Raw genomic sequence first — 20,519 nt, 5'->3', positions numbered from 1 at the left:
TGAAACATATTTTAGAAGAAAATGGCTATAAAACATAATCCACGTTCTAATGTGATCTGTGATAACTTCAATATCAAACAGAGACATTTTCTTATTACTAACAATGGTCAGAAGGTGGTGCTCTCCACCAAGGAACAGTCCTTCCTGGGAGGGCTCAACTTCAGCTCTTTTTCTCAAATGTAGTCATGAGGAAGCTAAAACCATTCAAAGTGATATAATCCTCCCTTAACTCTGATCAAGCAAAAATAAATAAATAAATAAATAAATAAATAAATAAATAAATAAATAAAATAAAAAACAGCTAAACTACAAGTTGCTATGGGAATGAAGATAACAGTTTCACTAGTGGATTTTTTTTCTCCTGGACCAACACATGATTGTTTTAGACGGCCACCAAAAACACTTTCTTCTTCTGACAGAGTATGCAGAAGATTTTAAATGTAACATTCAGTCCAATCAGAGTGTTTATGGATCTTCTCAGCTGACATTTAAGAACTGAGAAAACCTGGCCCATATGTTTGAGATTGTAGCTATTGTAACTAAAAGAACCTACACTCTCCTTATCTCTCATGTCCTTTCAAAAGCATATCAGATTTTTCTGAGCATGTCAAACTTAAGTATATAAGCATACTTTTTTCACCTTTTATTGGGATTACAAGGAACTATTTCTGAAAAGTTACATTATAAAGACATCTTTAAAGGGATTAAATATTAGGTATAACAATCTAAATTGAATTAAATTGTTAATGTAAAGTTCGATATAGGTTAGCTCAGTTATTTATTTGTTTTAACTATGTTAGCAACATTGTTAATGCTAAAGTCAAATCTGCTAGCAAGTGCAGCTAATTTAGCAGTCATTGCCAATAAGCATCACATTTTAGCTGTGTTGTCAAGGAAATGGCTTACATGCCATTCCTTAAAATCTTACTGTCTTGCAAATATATATCTTAAATGTTCTTTACTATTTCAGCAATGTAGACTTGATCATAAAGCAATTTTTTGTGTCTTATGAAAAGACTAACCTCATGAAACCCCTAAAAAGTACTGTGACATATTTATATTGGAGATTTAACACAGAAACAGCAGAGACAGATTAGAATGAGATGAGAATTGATTTTTAATTTAGTAATTTAGTTGAATAAGTAAGTTTTAACATTTCTGGGACAATTTGACTAATTTATTATGTTTTTTTAAGCTGTCAAACATAAATAACATCAAATCATAAACAGTGTATAAAATCTATTCAAATTAAATATCTGCAAATTGATGTGTCAATTTTTATTGGTTATATTAGTAGTTAGATGTAATAGTGTGCAATTTAAAAAAGTATTATTAATAATAATAATAATAATAATAAAAACTCCCAAACAAATGAAATGCTTTGTCCTAAAAAAAAGTTGTCTTTGAAGTGAATAATCTCTTAAGAGAGCCGTGTGCAGTCCTTGTTTAGTAGGTATGCCACACATAAGTTACTAAAGTAACTTTCATGGTGAACATAAATAAGCGTTAATTACAATCCATCCAAATAAAACGTATCCAATCTGTTACACTGATTTTTATTGGGTAAATCACAATTTGTTTAATGAGTGCAGTTTGTTTTTATTAGTGCATGATTAAGAGTTAAAAGAAATGAGAAGGGTTTTTTTCCGAAAAAGTTCCTTCTGGCTCAGTTTCGATTAGTCGGCATTTAGCCTTTCTGATAGCAGTACCCCCTTCTTTCCCCGTCACACTTACTTCTAAAACTAATGCACATCATTACGTACCCTTCACCTTCCTGAGGCCCACTACACACACGCGCGCGTGCACCCCCCCACACAGAAAGGATCTACGTAAGTGCTCCTGAAAATTAAAATGTACTTAATTCTGTCAAGGCTCTGAAACGCTATGAACCTTGTTTTGCCCAGCAGGTGGATGTATGACGTCACGGATTAGGAACATCAAAACAAAAACATTCAAATCCTCGTTTCTTCTTTTTTCCTCTTCCTCTCTCTCTCTCTTCCTCTCTCTAATTCTTCTCCCGGCGTGTTAAAAATCTAATAACATTAAAAGCCAGGAGACTATTTTCCCCCTGCAAGCCACACTGGCGAGTCGGCAAGAGCGAAACTCCACATTTTGCCATATTTCGACGCCCTCGGTAAGATAATATCTTTTTCCTTGCAGATAAGTTAGAGAACTCCCTCACCTCCTCTTACTCCTCCTCCTCTTCCTCACCTTCAATGGCAGCTAAGTCCAACACTGAGGCGAGCGGAGTATAATATTTGTTGGTGTTTACAGTGTGATTTGTTGTCGCACGCGTTCCCGGTACACAGGCTCGCGTGCACAGGTTCATTATTCTCCAGCAAATCGCCCCCTCCCCTTCCCTCTTTAACCCTCCGCGTGCGCTGCTCGTTCGCCGCTGTAAAGCTTTTTTTTCCTACCGGTAAGTTTCACAGCTCTCATCATGTTAACATTAGCTTTGTTGTTTCGCCTTTAGATACCTTCTGCTGCTCGCACGGAGTCTAACTTCGCTCATGAAATTATTAAACATAGCGAATCAAACTCACTAACCGTGCTGCTAAAACTTAGTGGGTAGCACAGTTTATTATCGCGGTTGTGTGGCGTGGTGTCCCGTTTTTTTCTCAGAAAGTTAACTAAGTTGAAGCTACTCACGAGACCCTGGGGGGAAATGCACCTTTTGGAGAAAAAAACCCAACCAACTCTTTAGTTACAGCTGGAGATGGAAAGAGCGAACAAGCAGCGGTAGCCACACACAGCTTCTAATTACAGCTTTACCTGCGAAGAATAAGTTTAAGTTTTCACCGTTAATCATTAACTTTATTTGGTTGAATCGAAAAGTTTGCTGTGATTTCTTTAGCAGGGAAGGAACTTTTCCCCACGTGCTAGCTGTCCCCTTAAAAAAAACTGCAGAAAAAGCCATTTGAACTGCACTTACTATGATTCGTCATGACATTTACTATCACTCCATCTGCTTTGTTTTTACCTGTCCATAAAAGACAGGGTTTGTTTTATGTGTGGTGTCCGTACAAGGAGATAAGACTATCCATAGTTCTTCTCCTAAAGGGGATATTCATTTATAGTCAACTTTTCATTGCCTCAACGCATTTGTGAACTACTGTGTGGGGATAAAAATACTCAATTTTCACAACTTTCAATGTAAATGTTCACTGATAAAACATACTTTATCAGTAACATTTTTGTAGATGGATTAAAATCAATATTTCTGAGCAGAAAATATGTGAATTTAATAGCTACACATTTGAATAATTTGAATAAATTTGCAGCTATTTTTTATAAATGTTCTTTCTCAAATTAGTCATTCTACCTAATTATTAAAATGAGTCTAATAATCTGCTCCAAATTCCCACTGTAAAAAAAAAAAAGACTAAATAAAATGTTGATCTGTGATTGGGGACTAAAATGTTACTGACATACAAATGAACTTTTTAAATCCATACTAACAAAGTTCCATGTCAGTCTTTCCACTAAATATTCACAGTTAACGTGCTATTCAGCACATTACAGTTAAAGGAGCTGAGCTCTCCAGCAACTTAAGCATTAACACTATTACTAAGCTAACTAAAGGTGGATGCAAACTTAAATCATTCTTAATTCTCTTACTCAAATTCTCTACCACATGTTTCATGACAGATCTCAAATTGTATGTACTAAGTTGATATATTTATGCTTACACTGACTAACCCCCCCCCCCCCCCCCCAAAAAATGTCAAGAGTATTAAACACTACTAATTTTAATTGGTTAATACATGTTTCCCCACCTGCATGTTAGTTTGTAAATCCAGTGTTTAATTCTTGTTATTTTTCTAGCAACATTAGCTTGTTTATTTTGGTAGCAAACCCATCTGAACACTTTGATTAAAATTTAACCAAAGACGTTGATGCAGTCAAGCATTATTCTCATTCCTTATGTCAAGGAGAACTGTAGCTGATATATTTATATGGACTGGATTAGTGTCTGCATTAGAAAATTGTTATGAAATTTGGTTTTGAAAAAGCTTCTGCACTGAAGTGAGATATAATTTGCTTAGCACTAATGTCAACTTGCCAGCGTTTTGTGTTTTTTAGGTGTGCTTGTCAAGGAAAATGTTAAATTATCATCTTTTTGAAATGGATTTTAAAAATCTATTGTCATTTCAGTAATTCTATATAATATTACTTTATTTTCTTGTTCTCATTGTTTCTTTTTCTTTTAGGCACAGGGGGACAAGCTAGATTAGCTGTCTGTTTGCTTGTTTTATTCCAATGTACAGATATCACAACAATTTTGATGTAAACACAATTGTACATTGGAATAAAACAAGCAAACAGACAGAAACACCGTATTCTTTTTAATTTTTTTATTTTTCAATCGCTCCAGTGTTTTATACAGTAAATGTGACCCATTGAAAATTTTTGCAAAAGAGAAACTGCAGCTTTAACTTTTGCTGGCGGTGCTCCCTCCTTCTTGTTTCTTAGGATTAGTCATTGTCTGAAGGGGAGGGAAAAAAAGTAACTTTTTTTGTAGGAGAAGTAAAGTAAACAGCCTCCAACAAGCGAACCTTGACAACCTAGATTAAGGAAAACATTGGAGATCAAACAGTGCTGCTGGTAGGCTGTTGTCATGAGCTGCATGAGAAAAAGAGAGAGAGAGAATATTTGAACAGGCGCTTGGGTTTGTGTGCTCACTTATGCAGAAATGGACCTTCACAAATGCTGACCTAGGTTTTAGGGCGGCAGGATGAGCTTTCTTTGCAGTGTTTGACTGCCACATATTTTCATACAGTCTTTCCTGTGTCTCAAATAGCATTGCCATTTGAGATGAATATGCTCTCTTTTATCCCATGAGTGAATATATACCGACCTGGCCTGAGGAGCAGCTAAGAAAATGAAGTTGAACTTTGAAGAAGACCACTGTTATGACACAATATCTGTGATTTGTGAGTTATTTGGTAAACCTTTGTGTCTTGCTTGGCCTCTTCAGGCTGAAACAGCTCTGCTTTGTACAGAGCTCAGGTCTGAGCAGCTAAGAAAATAATCAGTCACTCATGCATTCAACGAGTGGACTCTCCCATCCCCGAATGAAGCGGCTCTCTCTTTCATCTGACTGCTCAGTATTTGTGAACACACATTGAAATACCCTGTGCTGGGTACTGAGAGGCTGTAAACTGGCTGAGCACCCCTGCTTGGAGATAAAAGGAGTTATTTTGGGTCCAGTGTGGGAATAAGAGGCTGCATTTGTTCAATTGCTTCTTCTTTTTTCATATTTCATCCATTCTAGGGCTGTTGTAAACAATTATTTTAGTAATCAAGTATTCTGTAAATTATTCCGACAATCTAGTAATCGAATAAAAATGTGATAAAATAAAACTTTGGTAAATTCTACCATAACATCAGCATTACTATTGGATGTCAACATTGACTCAAATTTTCATATTTGTGCATCCGACACAATTACTTTTATGTAGTTTAGAAAATTAACCTGTAACAATAATAATTTTTTTTTTTAAGTTTACCTGGGTAAAAGTTATACAAAATCTCAAATTACATTCAATGTAATAAAAAATAGTCCGGTTCACAAAGACACTTCTAAAAAAAAATGTCTATTCTGTAGTCTTTAGTTTATGCCCAGCCATTTACTGGTCCCCCGAAAAATGATATCATGAATTAATGAAATCACCCGGACAGAACTTGACAATTGGATGTTGTGCTTCTAGGTGTTGACGAAAGCACTTTGTTTTCGTCAATGACTCATAGGCAGAAGTAAAAGTGTTGCTCAACATAAATAATCACTCAGCTGCAACACGGTGTGCTAAATAAAAAAAAAGCATAATTTAGCAAAGCTTCAAGGCAGATAATTTTCCTTGAGGAATTTTAATAATTGAGGTACTCAAATCATTCAAGGAATCGTTAGAGCCCTAATCCATTCATGTTTTGACGGAAGCAAGACAAGTGGCAGAGGTTTCTGCTAGATTAATTTGTGGTATAATTTTTATTTTTATTTTTTTTGCATGTTTGATTCGCATGACACAAAAATAATTGGGGGGTGGGTACACTAAGCATGGCTACAAATGCAGCACACTCATTCCTGCATTCATTACATAAATGTAGCAACAAAGGAAGGCGGCGGAACAATATTTCCGGGGTAAAAAGGTTGGTGTGCCTGGACAACCCCCAGTGGCGCTTCCCGAATTAATCTGGTATTTCTTTTGTCCACAGGGTCTGGACCCTTGGCTATTGAGAAACGATTGCTTGAAGTGTGTTAGAGTTTTCAATTTTCCTCATTTGCTAACGTTTGTCTGTGATGTATGTAATGAGCCAGTTATGATGCTATGAAAGCTTACTTGAAATTGCCTGCGTTGTAAATAACCATCCTCCACATGGAAGAGAGAAGAGCTGATACGAGCAAGGCGGCTATTATTGTTTGTTCAATATTTGGAAGTATGACCAACATGGACTAAACAGCTTTGTCCACTTCCTCCTCTGACATAGCTAAAACTACAGGCAGACTACAATTCTAAAACAGACTACTTAGATGCACTTATTGGAGTTTTCCTGGCCCATTCCTCTTTCAAAAGTCTAGCAAAACTCTAAGCTCCTTATCCTAAATTTTTGGCTAATTAAAAAAAAAACTTTAATACATTTTTACATTTTCACCACAGCTAATCTAACCTAAAATTAGTAAAAGCTTTGACAACCTAGAAAAGTATAAATTGTACCGCAGTACTTGAATTTTTTTTTCTATGCCTAAAATTGCAACAAAACAACCTTTTATTTGAAAATAAAAAATGATAAATATTACATTGCCCACATTAGTATCCAAGTAGAAAATAAACCCTCAAAATATTTGATCTGTTAGCTTGTTAGATTTAACTTTACATGTAGAGCTTGATAATTAAAATTCATTAAATGCTTACAAATGCAGTGGCTTTTATATATGTAGTAGTTTCAGATCTATTAGAAAATAAGATGGAAATAAACTTCCAACTATTGTTAATTGATGCCTTTATGGATTCAAAATAGTTTTTCATTTTTTATCTGTTTAACCAATTATTATTATTTTACCTGAGCCAGCTGGTTTCAATCATTACCTGTGATAATATGGACTGGGAGAAAGAGAACAAGTTGTAAGGGGTCTCATAGTAACAACTTATAACTAGTTAATATGAAAATCGCCCTATTGAAGTCTCTATTAACTTCAAAGCTGTGCTTTTTAGTAACTGGCAATGGGGATATTTGTTGACTTGTGTGGTTTTTTTTTGTCCCTTAGGTGTGAAGCTAAAGAGCAGTGGATTTACTTGAACATTATTTATAGTTTATCTGAGAATAAAACCATGTCAGAAGTGAACTGAACACTGCTGACATGGTAGGGAGCGAGTCTGGGTGGGGTGGGAGAAGAGCCATTACTGCAAAGGAAGGTGATGCTGCTATAATAACACATGTCAAAGATTTGATACAAAAATGAACCAAAATCCCAATATTTTTTTATTGACCTTTGTCTCTTTTTGCCATGTTTTTTTTGGGGTTTTTTTTTAAACCGGACTCAGAATAGCACACGGTGTGCTTCCCATTTTAATGGACTAGTTACAGAGTCTATAGCAGTACACACTGGTAGGGTAGGTCAAACAAATATAATTTTACACAGCACACAGGAATCCTGGCTTAAAGCAATTAAAACACTTTTTTTAATCTCCTCATAACAGGTTGTGCGGTTTGATACTTTTGTGCTGCCACTGCCAGAAATCACGTCAGTCAAACTGTTGTGGTTAGATCTGTGAAGCATTTTCTTTGTCTGTTTATGCTCCTTTTTCACCGCCACTTTGTTCTTTCTTTCTTCTGCTGCAGTGGCTTTCTGGTGCTATCTCGCAGGTTCTTTCTGTTTGCGCTGTTTCCCCCCCCCCCCCCAAAAAAAAACAGACTTCAATTATATCAAAGTGTTCAGATCTTAAAAAGCTACTCGGAGCTTGATGTTGAGCACTTGAAAATGTAAGCTTGTGTGGCCTGGGCTGAAAGATTAAATCATTACTCTGTTTTATCTGAGTAATGGGATAACGAGAGGAGCAAAAACTGACATTCGCTAATATGAACTATCGCTTAAGCCCCTGATAAACGTAGGAGGCAGCATAATGTAAATTCAAGCTTTTTTTTTTCTTAGAGGCCATTCATCCTTGACTTCTTGGCTGTTTTTTCGGTTGGCAGTTGCAGCCTAATAAGAAACACAACATGGCAGGGCCTGCTCTTCCATCATCGTTCGCTGGCTGGAAAGTCGGCGCGCTTTGATCATGTCTTTTGGGCGCATCACTCCGGCTTAGCCCGCTGCTTGCTATGTGATAAGCCATCAGAGTGCTCAGATCTCAGCCGGGGCTCGAGGAGAGACAGGAGAGCATAATGGAGACAAGGAGAGAACGGCAATGCAGATTTTGTTGACAGACTCTTACTGCGGCTGCTTTCTCTTTTTTTTTTTTTTTTTGCCTTTGAATTCAACGATCTTGCTGTCCCTCTTCACTCATCTATGAAAGAAAAATAAAAAAATAAACCTTTCTTGGTAGAACGCTCTGTTCCAGTGTTATGCCTTTGGACCCGTTGGCTGTTCCAACGTTTTTAATTCCCAGCATACATTACCTGATTGAAACACACGCGCACACACATACAATTTAATTGGAAATATGGATGAGTCTTTTTCTGGCCAATCCAAATTCCCCCCAATTTTAGCAATCTTTATCTATTTTTTTTTCTTAAGGATTCTAATACGCAAAAGAAAAAAGTGTTGGCTTTGATTATGGGTGGTAGAAAATGAAATACAAGATTATTAAAAATACACGCATCAACTAGCCAAAAATTGGAATCAACCGATTTTCCACAATTGGCTGTGATCAGCGTTTTGCAGGTCAAAGTCATTTTTTTCCAGTCATTCAATGAATGAGTAAACTGAGAACCAAGAAACTATTGTCAGTCAGTAAACACATTAGCTAACAGCAAACTTTTCATGTATTTTCAAGGGTAGGACTAATCAAGTAGGTGTGATATGGTGCAATGCACCAGAATGACCTTGTCATTCAATATTTTCTCTTTTCTGTGTTGTAGCCATTAGGAAAACTGGACAGTAAGTAGGAATGCACAGATTTGAAAATTTGTGCTAGAGTTGATGTCTGATATTAATGCTTTCATGGCCTATAGCCAATATTTGCTGACTACTGTATATATTTCACAACATTTACAGTACCTTTGGCTGGACAGGGGGCATATTGGTGATTTGCTTAAACTACCCACAGTCCTGTGCCTCATCACTGGCACATGACCACACAAGAACCAGCTTAGAGTTAAGTAGAGAACCCAAAGACAGCAGGGCTGAGGCATGTGTGTAATATTGAAGAGTTTCATGAGAAACTGAAAATCCATCCATCCATTATCTTATGTTCTTATTCCTACTGGGGTCGCTAGGGGTGCTGGTGCCTATTTAAAGCGGTCAACGGGAGAGATGTGGGTCACCCTGGACATTCCATCACAGGGCAACACAGAGACTGACAGGACAAACAATTATGCACACTCACACCTAAGGAGAATTTAGAGAGATGAATTAACCTGACAGACATGCTTTTGGATTGTGAGAGGAAGCCGGAGAGAACTCATGCATGCACAGGGAGAGCTCTACAGACAGAAAGAGACAGAAAGGCCCCGGGCTGGACCTTCTTGCTGCAAGGCAACAGTGCTACCAACTGCGCCACTGTGTCTAGCCACTGTGTCTAGCCTGGAAAAAAAAAAAAAATATATATATATATATATATATATATATATATATATATATACACACACAATATTTCTGATTAGTCTTCTGAGAATAAGTCAGAATTATGTGAAAAAGTCATTATTCTCAGTCGCTTGAGAATAATGGGAATGAGAAACATCCTGGGGAGCTTTTCTACTCCCCTGGATGACGGGCTGGGCTATAAATACAAAAACGGGAGAGTGGCATTGGTTGTAGCTGATGACAATGAAGTGATAGACAACAGCTGTGAACAGGAACAGCCTGAAAGACTGAGGGAAAAGAGGCAGATAATCAAAGATGAGATAGGGAAGCCATAGGCCTTGTTCCAATATTCACACTTCCACCCTTGCTCTGCCCTTGTGTCCTAATGCACGTTTATGTTGAAGTGCGTAGTGTGACCCACATTTCCCACAACCGACCTTTGCGCCGCCCATTTTAGGTCCTATTTCTGCCCTTACGTTAAGTGGACTTCAGCAAAGTGTATTACCCACAATCATTGCTACATGTGATGTTTTGAGTTAAAAGGCGGAATTATGGCAATGTTTTTTTGTCTATTTTTGTCTTTATAGTAAATTCAAGTATGACAAGGCACATATTAGTAAAAAAAAAAAGCTTATTATGAGAAACTGAGCTGAAAAAAGAATAGTCACAAACTAACTGTGAGAAGAGTAAAACAAAATGAAAGAAATTCAAGATGAATTTCAAATCTTAAATTAAACTCAAATCTTACATTAAACTGTTAACATATTGGGCTTTTGTGAAGTTGCAATGTTTAAACACTTTCTTAAATAAAATTATTTAACTTTAAAAATGGAGGGGATTTTTAGAAAGCGGTATTTGTGGACAAAAACTTAGCCACAGGATTAAATTGTTAATATCACAATTTAATCCATCATCCTTTCTTAGAAGACCAAATCTTATTATATTAAAACTTAAAGATGGAATAGATTTTGTTTACAATATCCACTTTCGAAAATCTTTCTAAAAATATTCATCAAGTTGAAGTTTATAGTCTCAAAATCTCAGTCACAAAATACACAGGAATTTATATTAATTTTGAATTTCTTTTGCAGAAAGTCATTCCACGGAAAATTTCATACATATTTTTGAAATGGACATCTTAAATTTTTTGTAGGAGTGGAATTGAAAGTTATTTGATTATTTTATTTAGAGATCTCATAATTTTTAAGCAAATATTTTCTTCTCAGGGTAGAAAGGAAGACAATTGATGTCAGAGTCCCTTAAGAAATTTCTTGTAACATTTTTTGTCTATAAAGTAACAACATTCATAGTTTCTTTTAAGAAGGACATTTTAGTTCCATTAGTCTTTTTATTTTTCACAATGCAGCATCTGTCTTTTTTTCCTATTTTTTAATATATTCTGTATGTTTGTCCTTAACTTGATCTTTGTTATCAGATTAGCTCCACTTTTTACCAAACTACCTTTTAGCCACAAGAAGACATGCTTTATTTTTTTTAGCAACAGCTGAATATGTAATCATGTCTCTAATTATTCAAATCGCAGACGTTAAATTGAATATTAGTACATTTTAATGTCTATTTTTTGCATATGGCAACGTTCACAGAGGAAGCTGTGTCTGTTGCCAAAAGAAGAAAAAAAAAAAAGTTCAAGTATTGACATTTTTTTTTCACTGTACTAAACGTGTGATTACATTCAATTTTGTTCCATATTTAACAAGTCATAAAACACATTTGAACAGTCAGATATAACCAGCAAGATTTCAATAAATAAATAAATATCAACAATTTATGCTTTTGTTAAATCCAAATTAAATAATCAGTTAGTGGATCTAAAAACATAATGTCATGCTGATCACATTTAGAACTGGCCCAAGGCATAAATGAACTAAGCGAATATCAATTCTGTTAAATTTGATTTAATGGTTTCAGCATAGATAAATTAAAAGATTTTAAATTGCTTAACATTTAAATTTAATATTTTAAAGAGCTGGCAATTTTGCTTTGTAAAAGTTCAAAGAACAATCTTCATACTTAGTTTTGTTACCATAACAACAATCTGATGTTGTGAGTTTAAACTTTTAGTTTTACCTCTGTTTGTTAACAAATACATCTTAGTAAACTACAATTATCACTGATTGCCTTTAAACGTGGCCAATTAAACTATGCCCCGGTTGCAGATTTTACTACATTTATTTTGAAATGCTGTCAGCGGTGCTGATGTGCAAGAGAAGCCCCTAAATCAAATTCTGCTCAAGGCCTCATGCAACCTTGTACTGGCTCTGTATGATGAGCTAGACCCGCTTTACTTCGCATCTCTCTGCTGCTGAATGTAGAGGACAAATTTATGTGCCTTTATTAGCTCTTCCATTTGATGTCTTTTGAATTTTTAATAAGTGCCACAGAGACGGTTTTGGTTACTCAAGTTTTACGGAGCGAGTTTTTCTGATCTTGGCCCAGCAACTCTGACTTTAAGTAGAGAAAGCATTTCATATTGTGCAGTTTGAGGCATTGTGTCGCCGCAAAAAAATAAAGCAAAACAAAAACAAACCAGCATGCTGCGCTTATAATAGAGTGAGGGAAACCCTGTTCAATGATGACTTTGGAAAGCAAAAATAGCTATACTGTATATTTAAAATATATATATTTTTTGTTGTAGTTGTACTTATAGCAGCACAAATGCCTTAACAGTGACCAGTCCCACCATTTTGGATGTTGAAGTTCCAACACAGGGGTGTACTGTCCCAATTCTCAAATTTTTGCCCGCTTGCAACTTTCTCACTGGAATTCTTATGTGCACTCTGAGTGAGTCCACACTCCATAGTATGAAGTCCTGATGATGTCTTAGCCGATCAAGAAAAAAATTGTTTGGTTCTGATCTGTTTCTCAACAATCGGTGCATTTCTACGGTTGATTACTCTTCATATTGATATTTTCAGATTTCTCCTAGCTGCAGTTAGAGGATATACCGGTTCATTTTGAAGTGTAGCGCTCCCTTCTCTCACCGCTGCTTTTCCTGTGTTTGTACATAAAACATCATTTTAAATGCGCATTATGAAAGGCTGCTCCTAATTGACGGGTTGCTGCTTGTTTATTTAATTTATGTTTAGAGACTGGGAGGTAATTGGGGTGCAGTAATTACCCAAGATGCAGAACAGGCTGCGTTTAGGTGAAGGTGATATCAGGCTGATGAGTGTGGAGCAAAGATGAAAGTCTGCAGGTTACTCTCATCATCCAATGTGAGCCATTAAAACACTTGTCAGCTTAGAGTAGAGATGACTAAATGGGCCCGTGTCCCTTATTCAGCCTCTTTGTTTACTGACATGACACATAGCCTAAGATTAAACTCATCATACTAGTGCTAAGTGCATTTTTCTACTATTGAAATGTGAGTAAGTGTTTTTTGTGGAATTGTACTGAATAAATATGTTAACCCTCTTTCTTTCTTTCTTTCTTTCTTTCTTTCTTTCTTTCTTTCTTTCTTTCTTTCTTTCTTTCTTTCTTTCTTTCTTTCTTTCTTTCTTTCTTTCTTTCTTTCTTTCTTTCTTTCTTTCTTTCTTTCCTCCTTTCTTTCTTTCTTTCTTTCTTTCCCTCTCTCTCTCAGCATGCCTGAGCATTTAAAAACAACAGTAAAGAGCAAGTGGATGAAAGGGATTTGTGTATGTGAAGTCCCTCCTGACGCCGTTGCTCCATCCCTGATAATAGCCTTGTTAACTAAGATTCATTACTGCTTCTCTCCCTGGATATCGAGGCAGAGTGTTCTCAGAGCGCTGCGTTAGCCACGGTGAAGTCATACTGATGTGGTTTTGTGAGCTATTCATGGAAGGTGGTGACTGTATCTTCCCTGACTTCTGATGATTCAGTTGACCTGAGAACGGGGTGGCGCGGGTGGTATTTGACTTTGTTTGCTACCCAATTCCACTTTCACATCAACTTTCGCTTTTCTCTCTGACTCTCTGTCTTTCGCTAGCACTTTCTCACTCTCCCGTGTCACTCCCTCTGAACATGTGGGGATGTACAACTTGTTTGTGCAAGGGTTGCTGTTTGAACGCCTGCTCTCCCAGTAGATCTTCAGTGGTCGTTGTTGTTTGGCTGTATTGCTTGCAGTGTGTGACTTGCATTTGCCCAGACTCCTCTGAGGGAGTTTGTTTTTGTTCTCAGTGTTGTAAACAGGGTGGGGCTCCATTCCCAAACCACCCAGTTGGAGACGTTTTTTTTTTTTTTTTGCTCTGTCGGACGTTGTTTTGTTTTGTTGTTTGTTTTGGTTATTATTTAGATCAGTAGACAAGCCTTTAGACAGAATAATGTGCTGAAGCAGATGTGACTTAACCATGCGGTTGCTGCATAAAAACTGTTATTCTGTGATTTAAATACTTTTTTCCTCCATACAATTTCAGGCCTTGTATACACACCTTCACATTTATTATGCAATTATTTACTGTTGAGATAACATTTTTGTTTTTAGCCAATTCCAATTTATTAACAGCATAATTTTTTTATGTGACTGCACCGATAAATCGAGCGCAATTACCGTCATTTTCTGACATGAGAAAATTATGGTTGAATGATACACCTGCCCACCAGGTCATGTCTTCACATTGAGGGTTAACAATAGTCACCCAAGATAGTGACTTTGTTGCTACATTTATATCAAGTTTTTTTGGACAAAAAATTTTGTATTGGCTAAGATTGGAACCTGTGATTTTTAAAGTTCAGTGACAAGGCATTGGCCAGAAGACTACAATCGGTGCACCTCTTGTATTTGATTCTTTATTTTAGAAGTTTCACACCATCAAACAAATTTTAATGTCAGACTAAAATAGGCTTTTTAAAGATCGGTAATTTGCTGAAAATTTGCAATCGGTGCACCCCTAATGTTTTTTAAAATAATGTTTTCCAGTTTTCAAAACTGTTTTAACAGCATCTCCTGTCTCGTTTAAGGGCGCAATACATGAGCATAAAGTTAAGATCCACCCAGAGATCCCTGTGTAGAGAAAGACATTGGTAGCTTTCACAAAGCAGCTGAGGACGGTAAACTGCAGATGTCTGTAAAGTTCCTTTCAGACAGGAGGCAATATGGCTCTCACAGATCCTACAAACTACAAACATAAAGCTACCAGCAAAACAGACATCTCCTAAAACTCAGTAGGTGACGCATTAAAATAGTTGAGTTTTTCAAAAGTGGAAAACATTGCTACCTTGCCACCCCACTGTTGCTTGTTGTATTAAATAAAAGAGCATGATTCAGCTGTGTGCCGAATGCTGCTGCCACACAACCTAACAGGCTTTTGATTTGCTAGCACTTTGAGACTGAAAAAAAAAAAAAAACAATTGCAAAGTTATCTGAGTAAGAACCCTACTGAATATGCAGGGCTCATTTCTCATGAAAGCAGTTTTATTCAACCATAGACTCGGTAGATTAAACACACACCAACTTACAAATACAATTAGTGAAAGAAACAGTAAGGAATTAATCATAGTTTCACAGTTAAACAATTTTGAAGTACCCTGTCATTTCACCTTTACCACTTTCTGAATGATTGTGGGAGATGGTTCTGCAAGCGTTTTGTTTCAGTGATCTAATCCTGCTTGTGTTTTTTTGTTTGCTAATATGTGTTATAGTCCCACTGGAGGTATATACAGTGGCATGATCAAAAGCAGTATCAGCTGCACAACTCAAGTGTAAAATGTTGTCCGTCAGAAACAACATGATGAAGAGAAACTGAGAGTTTAGTAGTCCGCTTTTGCTCAAAAGTGGTAAATGTATATGCCAGGGAAGAGTTTGCACATCTCATGCTGCACATTTCATGACAAAATTCAACGATCCTATTGAATTTTGTCAGTAGTTAATGCTAATAAAATTCAGTAATTTGACAGGAAATAATTTTGAAAGTTTTTTCTTTTCTGTCTGCACAATGGCAGGCTGTCATCAACCTAAAGACTTCAATAAAGATAGAGGAGCAGGACCGGGTGAGACAACAGACAACTAATCTGGAATTGAAACTGTGTGTGGTAACCATTTATACGCCATTTATACGCCATTTGCACATAACCATTCTCTCATGTGGTAAAAGCATGAGAGAAAGTTTTATCTGCGACATAAATAGCATGGCAATTTTAGCTTTGAGTCTGTGCACATTGTGTGGAAAACGAGTATGTTAGTTTTAGCAGTGCACCAATAGTTTTCTGACTCTTCCAATTTTGACCGTTTTTTTTTTTTTTTCTTCGCCTACCATGTTCAGCCGCTATGTGGAAGCTATAGATGTCTTATTCCTCACTGTGACCTTTGGGTAGATTTTAATTATGCTCATTTAATAGTATTAAACACCACAGGAGATGCCATTAAAGCATTTTTTAAAACATTAAAATGTGTTGGCAGGTAAAAGAAATTCCCAGCATGAGACGTGTTTGAGAAAACAGGGCAAAATAGTAAAATATTAGAGGGTACACTGACTGAAGTTTTCTGGCAGATAACAGATCTTTACAAAACCTTACCTGCCGAGGTATGGTTATTTTGGTATCGACCAAAATAAAATGCTCGATACCATTTTCTTTATCTTTTTTTTTGCTTAATTTGCTCAGCCACTATGTGAAAGCTACAGACTTCTTTTTCTTCACAGGGATTTTTAGATGGATCCTAACTTAACACTCAATGTACTATGCCCTTAAACAAGACAGGAGATGCCGTTAAAACAATTTTGAAAACATTGAAAGGTGTCGGCAGGTCAAAGAAATTCATAGCGTGAGATGTGTTTGAAAAAACTGGCCAAAATACCAAAAAAATTAGGGGTGCACTGATTTAAATTTTAGCCGGTGCCCATTTTTTTGTCTAAAAAGTTGCTAAATATAGTGGCTAAGTTGGAAACAGTGAGGGGAGTCAGTCAACACTTTCTCTGAGCATAAGTAGGCAGTGGCTGATTCTCAGATATTTATGAAGGTAAATAAGATCGGTGGGCAAGATTGGTTTTTCATTTACGTATTTGCCAAACTTACGGAAATCTGTTCACACCTAATTATTTTCCTCCCTCTTCACTATCGTGCCCTACTTTTTGTTGGTATATCACAAAAAAAAAAATTAAGTACATTAGTGGTGTGCCGATCGATTGGCCACCGATCATAATCGGCCAATTTCCGTTAAAAAAAGTGTATGATTGGTGATTGCCGATCACTGTCTTTTGTTGCCGATCACAAAAACCGATCACCTGCACTTCATACTTCGCAGCCTGCAAAAACCAGTGTGCAGTGTGTCTCCCACTTTCCTTCATACTGCACAGGCATGCAGCAGCAAATAAGCAATGTCGTGTGGAACTTAATGCTCTGAATGGGGAAGTTTGCGTCTTGCATAATAATTGCCAGCACTCACCTGGATGAGAATGGTGGTCAGAAAGCTAAACAAATAACCTGACAAATTATTTAAGTCATTGAGCTAGCTGTGACTTAAATTCTCGCTTTTGAACCACATCGACACGATATTGGGGAATAATATTTCATAGACATAGTGCTGTTCGCACTTCACAGTATTCTCACATCAAAGGTCTCCTTTGGAGCATGTAACTTTTTAAAAAAAGAGAACGGTTTTAACGAATGTATTAAAACTTTCGCTGTCATGAGATAATCTGTGAAAAAAATCGAGCTCCTGTGTTCTGCAGAATTATGCTGCTTTGTACAAAAACAATCAATCAGAACCAGCACAAAACAATTACCCATGCTCACTGGCAGTTTTGATTTAGTAACTTAGGAGTGTTTATTTTAATGCAACTTGCATTTGATTTTGAATGAATGTTTTCCTTTTTACTCTACAATATTTGATATAGGCAGTGTTGTGAGATTTATTTGATTTTATTGTTAAATATTATTTTACTGATTGCAGGTTTTTCAGTTGTCTTTTTGACTGAATATCTGCTGCATTGTGCCTCCAAATATTGTGCATGTTTTTGTCTAAATTAGGTGAATTTATAGTTCTCCTTTGCCAGATCCCATAGAAGCATTTATACCTAAAGAGAAAAACTAACAGCCAATCCATGTCATCGGCAGTGATCGGCCCTAATGGCTGATTGGTATCGGAATTGGGCAGAGTAAAACCCGATTGGAGCATCCCTAAAATACATTGAAGATTTTTTTTTTTTTTGCTAAAATGTGACAAAAGATACTTTTGTGAGGTGCTGTGGCTTTTAGGGTTGTCAAATATACATTGGTTAATTTACATTTTAGTAGTTCTGTCAGCCCTCTACCATTGATCCACTATTTCTAACCTTTTATTGAAAGCTCCCCCACACCTGTTATGAATGCAGCAAATACAGTTGGTCGGTCGAGGCAATCAGCTGTTTTTCAGCAATCCGAGGTTTTCCTGAAAGCCTTTTCCTGCTGCGTATGTGGGGCTTACAAACCTTTAATGTGTAGACCAATCAATTCCTCACTCTAGAAAAATCCCTCCTACTTAGATATGAGTAAATCAATCTTTTCATATTCTGCAGGCCTGGCTTTTTGAGTGCATTTCTGTGTACTTCATGTACAGCTGTAAGCTGTGACTAAGGGGCTAATTCAGGGAACTTTAATCACCCTAACCCACCCCTTCTTGCAGTGTCATCTTTTTTGCAAATGCCCCCCATAAAATTAATAGATGAACAGTCTGTTTTTAGAGCATAATGGCTGCATTAAAATATGAGATGGATAGCGGATGAAAAAATTCTGCATGCTTCATGCTTGCTTTCATTTTTGCTAAGTTGCTTGGATCTGCTTTTATCAATAGCGATCCGGTGAAAAAGACCTCTCAGAACACAGTGGAGTGCTCAGTTTAAATCTTGCAGACAGAGGAATGGAAAAAAACAAGCCACAAGTGAGAACAATTTGAGCTGTAAACTGTCACCGAATTGACTATTTCATTTAGAGCTCAGCTAATGTATGATTTTATGCCCCGTGAGCAAATATAGATTTGTTATGTTTGCTTTTATGTCTCTTCGCCGTCATTGATTGCGACGCCACACCTTCTCACCAGAATCCCTATGACGGCTCTTTTTTTCCACTCAGTGACATCATAACCAATGGAGGTTTGTGGTGTTCTCATCAGGGCAAAACCACACAGTGCCGGTCAATATGTAAACATTTGCCTCGGTGACATTTGTTCACTGGGCGACTCATCACAGAGAATCATCTCACAAAGTATTTTCAGTAATTTGAGTAATTTAGTCTGTGATCTTTGTTCACCACTTTCTCTGAGTAATGCAAAGTGCATAATAACCTTTCAAAGGAACTTACCTGCAGTTTGGTTTTGTAGTTATGAATAAGAAATCTTATTCCTGATTGTGGCCAGGCTTTAAAAAGGTGTTGAAGCTCACATTGATCTCAGTCTTTCTAACATGACCTGATTATCCAATCTAGTGGTCTACAAAGAGACATAATCACATTTATGTTCTCTAAATAACTCAATGGATTTTTAAATAATACAAGTTACTGAACCAAAACAATGGAACTTACAAGTTTATTACCCATCCATTGTCTGAAACAGTTCGTCTGTGACAACTCTCGCAATTTTCAGTCTGGAAGAATATTTAATTTGATATGAAAAACTTCATGTATAAATATATGTATGTTACAAATATTTTTTAGCTATCAGAATGTTTCATATTCCTTTGTTTCATTTGGATAGTATTTCTTATCCACAACATAATAAAGTTTCAGCATCATTATCATCTAATTCATCATTGTAACTATGAAGGAGTAACAAGTATCAATCAGAAAAAGAGCACATTGTAAATGTTGTAGCCAGTCTGCTTGCTGTGGGCGTTCTGAGAGGTGACTGTGTTTCTCCTCTACTTTTATTTTCTACCTGTCTGCGCTCGTCTGCCCCTGCCACACGCGTCAATCTAGCACCAATCAAACACTTTTCTGGTTTGTCTACAAAACCATTGTACATTGGCCAAAAGAGAGATGAAACTTCAACTCTTTTCTGTTTGGATCCATACAACCTTGAGGTTTTGTTTGTTGACTGCTTCTTCCGTTGGCAAGGGGGTAGGAACGAGTTTAATTGGGGGGGGGGACATATCGGAAACCTGAGAGTTCTGTAAATAGCTTGAGCAGAAATGTCAATCAAGGGTTTCATCAACCCGTTGCTGAGTTTCATCAACCCAGTAGCACGTTACTATCATTAGTTAGTAACGCACTACTCTAATCTGACCCCTTGAAACGAGTAATCTAACACATTGCTATTTACAATCCAATAATTAAATTAAAGTTATGTATCAAAGTCACTCAATGTACTACATATATTTGTCATTTTTTTAGTATAAACAAATATTGTTACTTTCCTCTTTTTTTTTTTCTTGGGGAGTTACAGTATGTCTCTTGTGTAACACCAGCAAAACAAACAATGGAGGGAAAAGAGAGATGTGCTTTTTCTAAACCAATTTGTGTCAGCTAAAGATGGCAATAAATTAACTACAGTATACATTTTATGTATGTATATGTTCTCAAGGTGGCACACTGCTCCAAAAAACTTCTTTTTCCATTTCCTCTTGAACAGAATGGCTTGCCATCATTATGCTTTAATCAAGCATAACTACTGTCAATCCGGGACTGTACACTTTATTGATCATTTGCCTCACAGCTAGCAAGATAAATACTCTGGCATCACACACAGATTCTGATATATTTTATTGGTCAAAATACATTTGATTATTGGTGAAAAATGCATTGACATGCTGTACTGGCAATTGAACTGACTGTATCTTTCTAAATCCTGAAGTGAAAAACAGCTACTGAAATAGGACTCAGGAGTTCTAAA

At 36.6% G+C, this 20,519-nt stretch overlaps 1 protein-coding gene across 4 annotated transcripts in view; it reads left to right on the top strand.

The window, feature by feature from the left end:
* The first annotated feature begins 1,861 nt into the window (after positions 1–1,861).
* The window catches only part of foxp1 (forkhead box P1), a 308,396-nt gene continuing 289,738 nt past the window's right edge, over positions 1,862–20,519 (top strand). For 2 of the 4 annotated variants that reach the window (XM_023325333.1, XM_023325331.1), the window contains exon 1: positions 1,863–2,134. The gene's annotated coding sequence lies outside the window, so the exon portion shown is untranslated. Of the gene's footprint in view, positions 2,135–2,223; positions 2,420–20,519 lie in introns of those variants that run through there. The other 2 variants (XM_023325335.1, XM_023325332.1) reach the window with 2 other exon arrangements.

This window comes from Xiphophorus maculatus, chromosome 20, assembly GCF_002775205.1.
Source record: "Xiphophorus maculatus strain JP 163 A chromosome 20, X_maculatus-5.0-male, whole genome shotgun sequence".
Classification (NCBI taxonomy): Eukaryota; Metazoa; Chordata; class Actinopteri; order Cyprinodontiformes; family Poeciliidae; genus Xiphophorus; species Xiphophorus maculatus.
This window is presented reverse-complemented; position numbering and strand designations above follow the sequence as displayed.